The sequence below is a fragment of the Numida meleagris genome, chromosome 18 (genome assembly GCF_002078875.1).
Source record: "Numida meleagris isolate 19003 breed g44 Domestic line chromosome 18, NumMel1.0, whole genome shotgun sequence".
NCBI classification, from domain to species: domain Eukaryota; kingdom Metazoa; phylum Chordata; class Aves; order Galliformes; family Numididae; genus Numida; species Numida meleagris.
In genome coordinates, this window is record NC_034426.1 from 5,940,271 (window position 1) to 5,947,707 (window position 7,437).

General features: G+C 49.6%; 1 protein-coding gene across 3 annotated transcripts in view; it reads right to left on the reverse strand.

The window, feature by feature from the left end:
- Window positions 1-7,437, reverse strand: part of FAM222B (family with sequence similarity 222 member B) — a 30,443-nt gene that overhangs the window by 20,399 nt on the left and 2,607 nt on the right. The gene's annotated exons all lie outside the window — the stretch shown is intronic.

A 7,437-nucleotide genomic window follows, 5' to 3' on the forward strand; every position in this document is an offset into this window, starting at 1 on the left:
CCCAGGGCCTGCAGGATTCAGTGCTCTTCTCCAAAGCAAACACAAATTGGGAGCCTAATCTCCACAAAGGCTGGAAATGCGCTAGTTTAATATTAATTTTCTATTAAAAATTAATAGGATTAAATGAAACTCGTGAGCTGGCAGGCACCAGGAGTGCTGCCCCTCTGGCTGCCTGCAGGACCAGACGCAGAGGAGGATGAGGATGGGCTGCAGCACTGCTGTGGGACCGGAGCTGCAGGGGCCACACCGGGAAGGGCAGCTGGGACCTCACTGTGTGCCACAGCTCCACGTCACCCCGCTGCCAGCAGCTCGTCCCTGCTCTACCAAAGGCCCTTTGTTAGTGCTGCCTGGCACCTGCCCACCTTGCAGCAGGCTGTGGGATCCCCCACAGCTTTCAGAGACCTCTTCATTGCTGTGTGAGGTGGGAACGGCTGCTGGTGCCTCCCCTGAGCTCGGCATGCCAACCCTCGGCTGGATGGCTGTGAGCCCTGGCCCTGCAGCGTCAGTGCGTGCCACGGCAGCACGTCACGTGGACCCAGACACATGTCCTGCACACGTCTGGTGTCAGATGTGGGCAGCAGGCTCTTGGGAGCAGAACAAGATGTGAAAGCACTGACCGGGATGCCACAAGTCCCAGGGAGATGTTCCCTTCCCTGCTCCTTGCTCTGAATGATGGTGGAGCCCATAGCAGCTCATCCTGGTGACCACGGCAGCGCATCCTCTCCCAGGATCCAGCCTTCCAGGGACCAACGCTCACCTTCACCCATCTGCACGCACATCCCTTTCTGACTGCCAGAATTAATCACCTTGCCAATAAGCATCCTGCAAATATCCACAGTTTACATAAGAGAAGTTTAACCTTCCGTTCCTATTAACGTTAACGGGATAAAAAAACATTAACCACGGCGCAACAAAAAGGTCTGGATCTGCATTTCTAATTACACAACCAAACGCACCACGTGGCGATGCTTCCGAGCACCTTGCTGGTGATAAAACAGCAAATGGACTGCAGCTTCCATTTTGAGGAGTGGATGCAAAAGCAAACAGCACCGAGGTTGTCGGCAGTAAGGCAAGGATGTGAGAATTAAGGAAAATAAAGTGGCATACTTCCAGGATGGTAACAAGAATGTTAATAATTAGAAGAACAAGTCACCTTAAGAATGTTAAATTTCACGATCTCTCATACTTTTAATGGCTTAGCCTACTTTTTCCAACCTCATTTGCATCATCCAAATAGGCCTCCTGCTGGGAAGCATTAAAATGGCAGCCCCCCATGGAGACAGACTCCCTTCACCAAGCCAGTCTGAAGGGCTAATAAGTATTCCTAAAAACATTTTAAATCCATTAACGATGTTTAGTAAACATTTATTGAGAATTAGTGCCACTGCCAGAATTGGCCTCACCACATACTGCTAGAGTGTTCCATAAAGAGGTGAAGGCACCCCCAAAAACACCTGCAACCACCTCCAATGCCCACCCAAAACCCAACGGTTCTCACACTCCTGCTCTGCATCACCCTAGTAACTGTCACCCCAAAGCACAAAGCATTCTCCAGCATCAACCAGGCAATGCTCTATAGCCCTTGGAGCCATCCAGCTGCAGATGGGGGGCACCAGAACCACATGGAGCACCAAAGGTGCACCCAGCACCCGTACAAATGGAAGGAAGGGATGGGGTTGCTCCTGCACTGTGCCTGTATGGGAGCTGCACCAAGGGCTGCACCTGGTTACTGCCTGTCTCAACACGTCTGGGTGGCTGAAGGACCAATTTGCTCTACCCTTGGCAATTAATTCAATCCCCTGAATAAAACAGGCTGGTACAATAGCAGTGGAAACCTCCCTGTTACTGTTGTATTGAAGATGTGGGTGCTGGTACAAATACATGGTGCTTTACACAAATATCTGAGCTGTGCATTATCCTTTCGGCACCATCTGCACACAACCAGGTAGGGTTTTATCTAAGCCCTGGGAACTCGAATAAATCATTTCCTCCCTATCTGTGATCCTGACAGAGACAGACGCTGCAATCTGCGGGCTGACGAGTGCAGGCTTGTCTGGTTAGCAGAAATAAAATTATATCTGCATCAATCTCTGATATATTTTTAATAAAAAAATACAGCAAGCCAGACCCTTAATATTGAAATAATCTCAGCCTGCGCCTCTGTAACCCACGGGAGATATCTACAGTGTTACACTGCCAAAGCAAAGCCGGGATTGCCACTGTCATTTCTCCCAGTCACCAGCAAGAGATGCATTTTCATGGTCACACATCAGGAAAAGCAGAACCCCACAGCACCCCAGGGCCAGGGATCCCACAGCCACCAGCACGCCATCAGCAGAAGAGCCCATCCCATGGGGCAGAGCAGCCACAGCTGGGAACACACGCTCCCAGGGGAAGGCCTCTCTATCTCTGACAGTTACCAAAGGGCAGGAAATAAATGATCTTCTCCAGGGCTGCAAACAAGAGACGTGCACTCAGCCCAGCCCAACGCGTTCCCTGTGCTGAGGGCTCGCAGGGGACCACCGAGCACACAGCACTGCTTTGTTTGCTGATATTCACAGAGTAACTTCTAACACCTGTGAGGCTGCAGCAGAATTTCCTTGCTAGGAGTTCTAACACGTAGCTCATCAAAAAAATAAACACAGCGTTTTCAGGTCCGTCTTCCCCTCGCTTGCTGGGTTTTTATGCACTTTTGTTGGAAACGTTACATCAGAATAAAACCCAACTTAATTGGCTCTTAAATAACTGAACAGCCACTTTAATTTTATTTCAGCAGCAATCATTCATAAATCACACCGCCCAAGCTCCGGCACGGGATGACAAGTAAATAGAGCAGAACAGACTGAAGCAGAAGCTGAACACTGTGTGGTGAAAGGTGATTTTTCTTAAACCTGTGCATCGCCATTTAATGGACATCACAAAGGCAGCAAGGCAGCAATACCTGCAGCTCAAACCTGTCAGCCCTGCCCGTTCCTTTGGCACCAGCTGATGAGCAGAGCCCAATAAATGTAGGATCTCTGCTAAGGTGGAACTGCTGGGATTTAACCACGGGTGCAATTTCCCCCATGCACACTAGGTGGAAGTATGTAAAACCTTAATTTGTTCCTGTCTTGACTTAACTGGAAGTGGTTGGGGTGTATAATAGCATCTGTCACCGCTGGAGGAGTCTTTTTTGTCCTTCACCTGCAACTTCACTAATTGATGATCTGTAAGCAAGACGATGCCCGGAACTATTAAGCTGAGCTGTGCTGGAAATGAGTGGCAAATAAGAGAGAACAGACATCACAAATATTAACTATATCATCATTTGGACTAATTTTAAAAACGCATTCCATTTCCAGAACATTTAAACACCCAGTGCTAATGGGAGCCATCAAAGAAATGGAATTTGCATTTTAGAAACATTTAGGTTACTTTCACAACTAACAACTCTAAAAATAACGCCTTGTTAAATAGAAACGAGGGGTAGGAAGGTAGGAAAGGCTTCAGAAACAAACTTCTAGAAAATACTGGGGGAAGCAGGAGGAGAAACAGCAGCGTGGGGTCTTGCAAAGGGATCTAAGCACAGATCAGAGCAGCAGAGCATCCAGCCTGCCTGGGATTACATTACACAGAAGTCTCCTGGAATGCATCGTAAAAGTGCCTCGTTCCAAAAAAAAAAAATCCGTTTCTAAATTTAAATACCGACCGAAAATCTGGGATCGGGCCACACACGACCAGGAAAATGACAGCGTTGGGAAGAGCTGCCTCCCCTTCCTGCTCTGCCCTTCTCATGCATTGATTTTCCTCCACATTCATTCACAAATGCTCAGCACAGTAGTGAACCATTTAAAGTCAAAGGATGCAGGGATTACCGGCTCCAGCAGCGCCTCGCCCATTCCAGGCAGAAACTTTCCTGCATCCGAATCAGAATGGAGGTGGGGGCCAAGGGCCAGCCACCAAAGACCCCCATTTCCCTGCCCACAATGAGGCCCAAGCGCTGGCCCTTATCCCCCAAACAGCTCTTTGCTCACACAAGCACCGGGCTTTGTCTTTGCAGTCCTCATTTCAACTCAAGACAGCGGAGCAAAGCCCGTGGGCAGAGGGCTGGCTGCAGCTGGCAGGAGCCTGCTCTGTTCTCTCGCCGTGTTTGCGCAGGGCACGGCCCCACCACGGCTGCTTCCTGCTCAGAGGGGCAAAACCTGCAAAGAACAGCCATGGAATAAAAGGACGAATGAAGAAGAACGACTTGGCTGAGTCGTGGAATGATAAACTGGCAATGAACGACTCCCTTCCCAGATGTTACAAACGTGTGGGATTTTTCCAGTCCGCCTTTTAGAAAAACAGATTAGAAGAGGAGGAAGTTTACTTTGCAGAGTGGGAGCACCTGTGCCTTTTTTTTTTTTTTTGTTCTGGTAGAAGGCTGATACAATGCCTCTTCCGCCCAACAGAACCGAACAGGTTACCTGTTTGTGGTATTGGCTTGAGACTGCAAGCACACAGCCTTTCTCAAGGCATCCTGAGAGCACAAACTACCCCCAGGGAGGGACAAACCCAGCACAGGAAAGGAAAGGGCAGGCCGGCGGCTCCGCCACGCACGCTGCAAGCTGAGCAAAATGACAGCAAGAAGGGGACAGCAAGATGCACCAAGGAGCCAGGGGCAGGAAATGCAAAAAGCCCACAGCGCTCAGCACCCACTTATGCAAGGCACTGCATTGTTCTCTCGCACTGCCCTGCGGCTGCAAGTCAGTTCCCTCCGTCCACCGGCTGAGACGAAGCCACGGGGAAGGCAGAGCACGGCTCCCATCTCAGTGCTGGGCACTAAGGATGGGGAGATGGCCAAAGGGAGAGGGGCAACGTCACAGAACACTGCCTGCAAGACCGCTCTGTGCAGCCTCACATACCTGCTTCCACTTGCTCTCACACGGTGCCCGAATTAGAAACAATCAGAAGCTGACTGGAAACAACACCCAGCTCAGCTGCCCCATGTATTTTCCCCAGCACGACGCTGCCCGGGCTCTCAGTGCACGGTGTGAAATTGCACGTTGCAAATCTCTCCAGTTTTCACCCCAGCAACGCACCTGTTGGACCCCGTGCCAGCCCAGGCTTCATCCCACCCAAACCATGTGACATTATCCCTGGGACCAAACAGCACCGTTTTTTCCCCACCATCCCTGGGAATTGGAACTGATCTCCAAACGCAGCGTAAACAAGTCCAGCACCGGGAATACACAAACTGAGCATCGTTACTGAGCACAACGGGAGGACAAGTAGAACCACAACCGAGCACAAAACGAGTGGGGAGGTGCAAAGAGACAGAATGCACTCAGAAGGGGTCTGCAAAGCTGGAGCAACCACAGCCTCAAAAGGGGTCTGCAGGGTCTGGATCAACCACGGCACTGTTTCCTTAATGCAGCTTCTCAGTGAGCTCCCACACGCTCCTAAGGCAATTATTTAACAGTTCCAGCCGTCTGTTCAATAAATCAAGCGAGTCAGGCTTTGGCTTTGCTCTCAGTGGTGTATTTAGTAATTCCATAAATCCCAGAATCCTGGAAATTACCGAGCTTTAGAGAAACACAAAATGGACATTACTTCATCACCCATCCCCATAAATCAGCACGGGTCGGGGGCTGCAGATGAGGGTGCCCGGTGGTGTGGGATGCAACACGTTCCCATTGGGCACCAATGCTGGATCAGGGTTGTGGGGTGGGAGCAGGCTGCCAGCAGCCCCATCTCCCGCCCCACACCCATCCAGGAACGGCCTGGGGTCAAATATGGGGAAGAAGACACAAAAATGGAGAACGGACAAGGCACAGTGAAAAGGATGGGGCTTGGGGAAAAAGGAGAAGTCCCCATCCCACGTCCAAGTGCACCAGTGTGCGATTTTACAGCTGCCCGCATTTCTGGACAGCACAAATACTTCGGTCCTTGGGAGAAGCCTTACTTCATCTCTGCTAACAGTCCCCAGGAGCAAATGTAGATAAAACAGCGATCTGCCAGAGAACAACTTGAAACAAATACAAATAAGGCTTAAATCAAGGCAAATACCCAAGCTCCAGAAAGCGAGGGATCACAAATACCGCCTGATTAAACGGAATTCACTCCGTGCTAAGTGCACTATTTATTCACTCGAGAAATCCAGAGGATGAGAGGGGGTGCACTGGGGAAGGTCACCGCGTAATGTCAGCACCAACGCGGAGCTGAGCCTTGGAGGATTCCAGCACCTGCCTTTTCTTTCATCTCAGCACAAAATCAGATCGACTTCTTTACACTTCAAAAGCCACGACGCGCAACAAATAAGATACACACTAAGCAAGAAGGCACAGAAAACATGCCAGCATCTTTCAGCAATCATCTTCCCCATGTCATCCATTATGTCAGATTTATCTATTTTTACTTAATTCTTGTTCCATTGATATGCATCCTTGCTCTCCAGGCCATCAGGCTGGGTAGATTGAACTCAATATGGCTTCTTAAAATAGTTGAGAAATATCGCAAGTCTTCCCCACAGCTTCATGCATTGACTTAAATGAATTCGCTTCCTCGTCAAAGCAGCTTCGCTTCTCCTCGTGTTTCTAAACCTCTTTTCAGCATCAGCCCTTTCTGCTTTCATCAATTCAAGGAGCCTCCTGTGAGGATGAGTCCTCTGTGACAGCACAATGCTGTCAGCCGGACTCACAGGAACGCTTTTCAGTCGTATTTTTAGAAGAGAAAAGAACGAAAGCCCACCAAATTTAATCCCTGATGGATTTTCCCACTACAGGCCGCTTCCTATGTATATGTGATGAGAAACTGCAAGTGCACTTCAAGTATGGGTAGAAAACACCTGCTCAGAAACAGGTATGGTGACAGGGAAAAGCAGCTCCTGTGTTCATAACTCCCTGCTGCCCACGTAGGAGCAGCCACAGGATTTTCTCAGCCAGCTACTGAACCAAAGTTCATCTAGCACACACACACCGTGCAGCCCAACACCCGGAGGGACTGATTCCATCACAAAGTCACCACGGTGCTCCAGCACTGACATCACTCGGGAACCTGAGCTCCCGTACTGAGAGAGGTGCTACCAAGGAAACAGAGAGCCGTGGTTTTGCCATAAAGAAACTACTATCGTAAGTTTTTCAAGCGAACGCATGCTTTCTCGTGACTTTAGTCATGAGAAAAGCAGAAGAAATAATCAGGATCACCATAAAAAGCGACGGCAACGCTCTGAACCAGCCCATACTGGAACCGGGCTGCGTCTGCAGTTTATCCCCAACTTGTTCCCAGCAATTACCAGCAATGTCAGCAGGGTGACACGCACCCAGCAGCCCATACAGGTGCACCGCGTGCTGCATCACCGACAGCTCTCCAGCACCTCTCTGTGCCGCAAGGCCATTTTTTTTTTTTTTTTTTTTTAATCTTCATGCTTTGGCACGAGCGCGTTTCCCGTTAAGGTGCTTCAAAAAAAAAAAAAAAAAA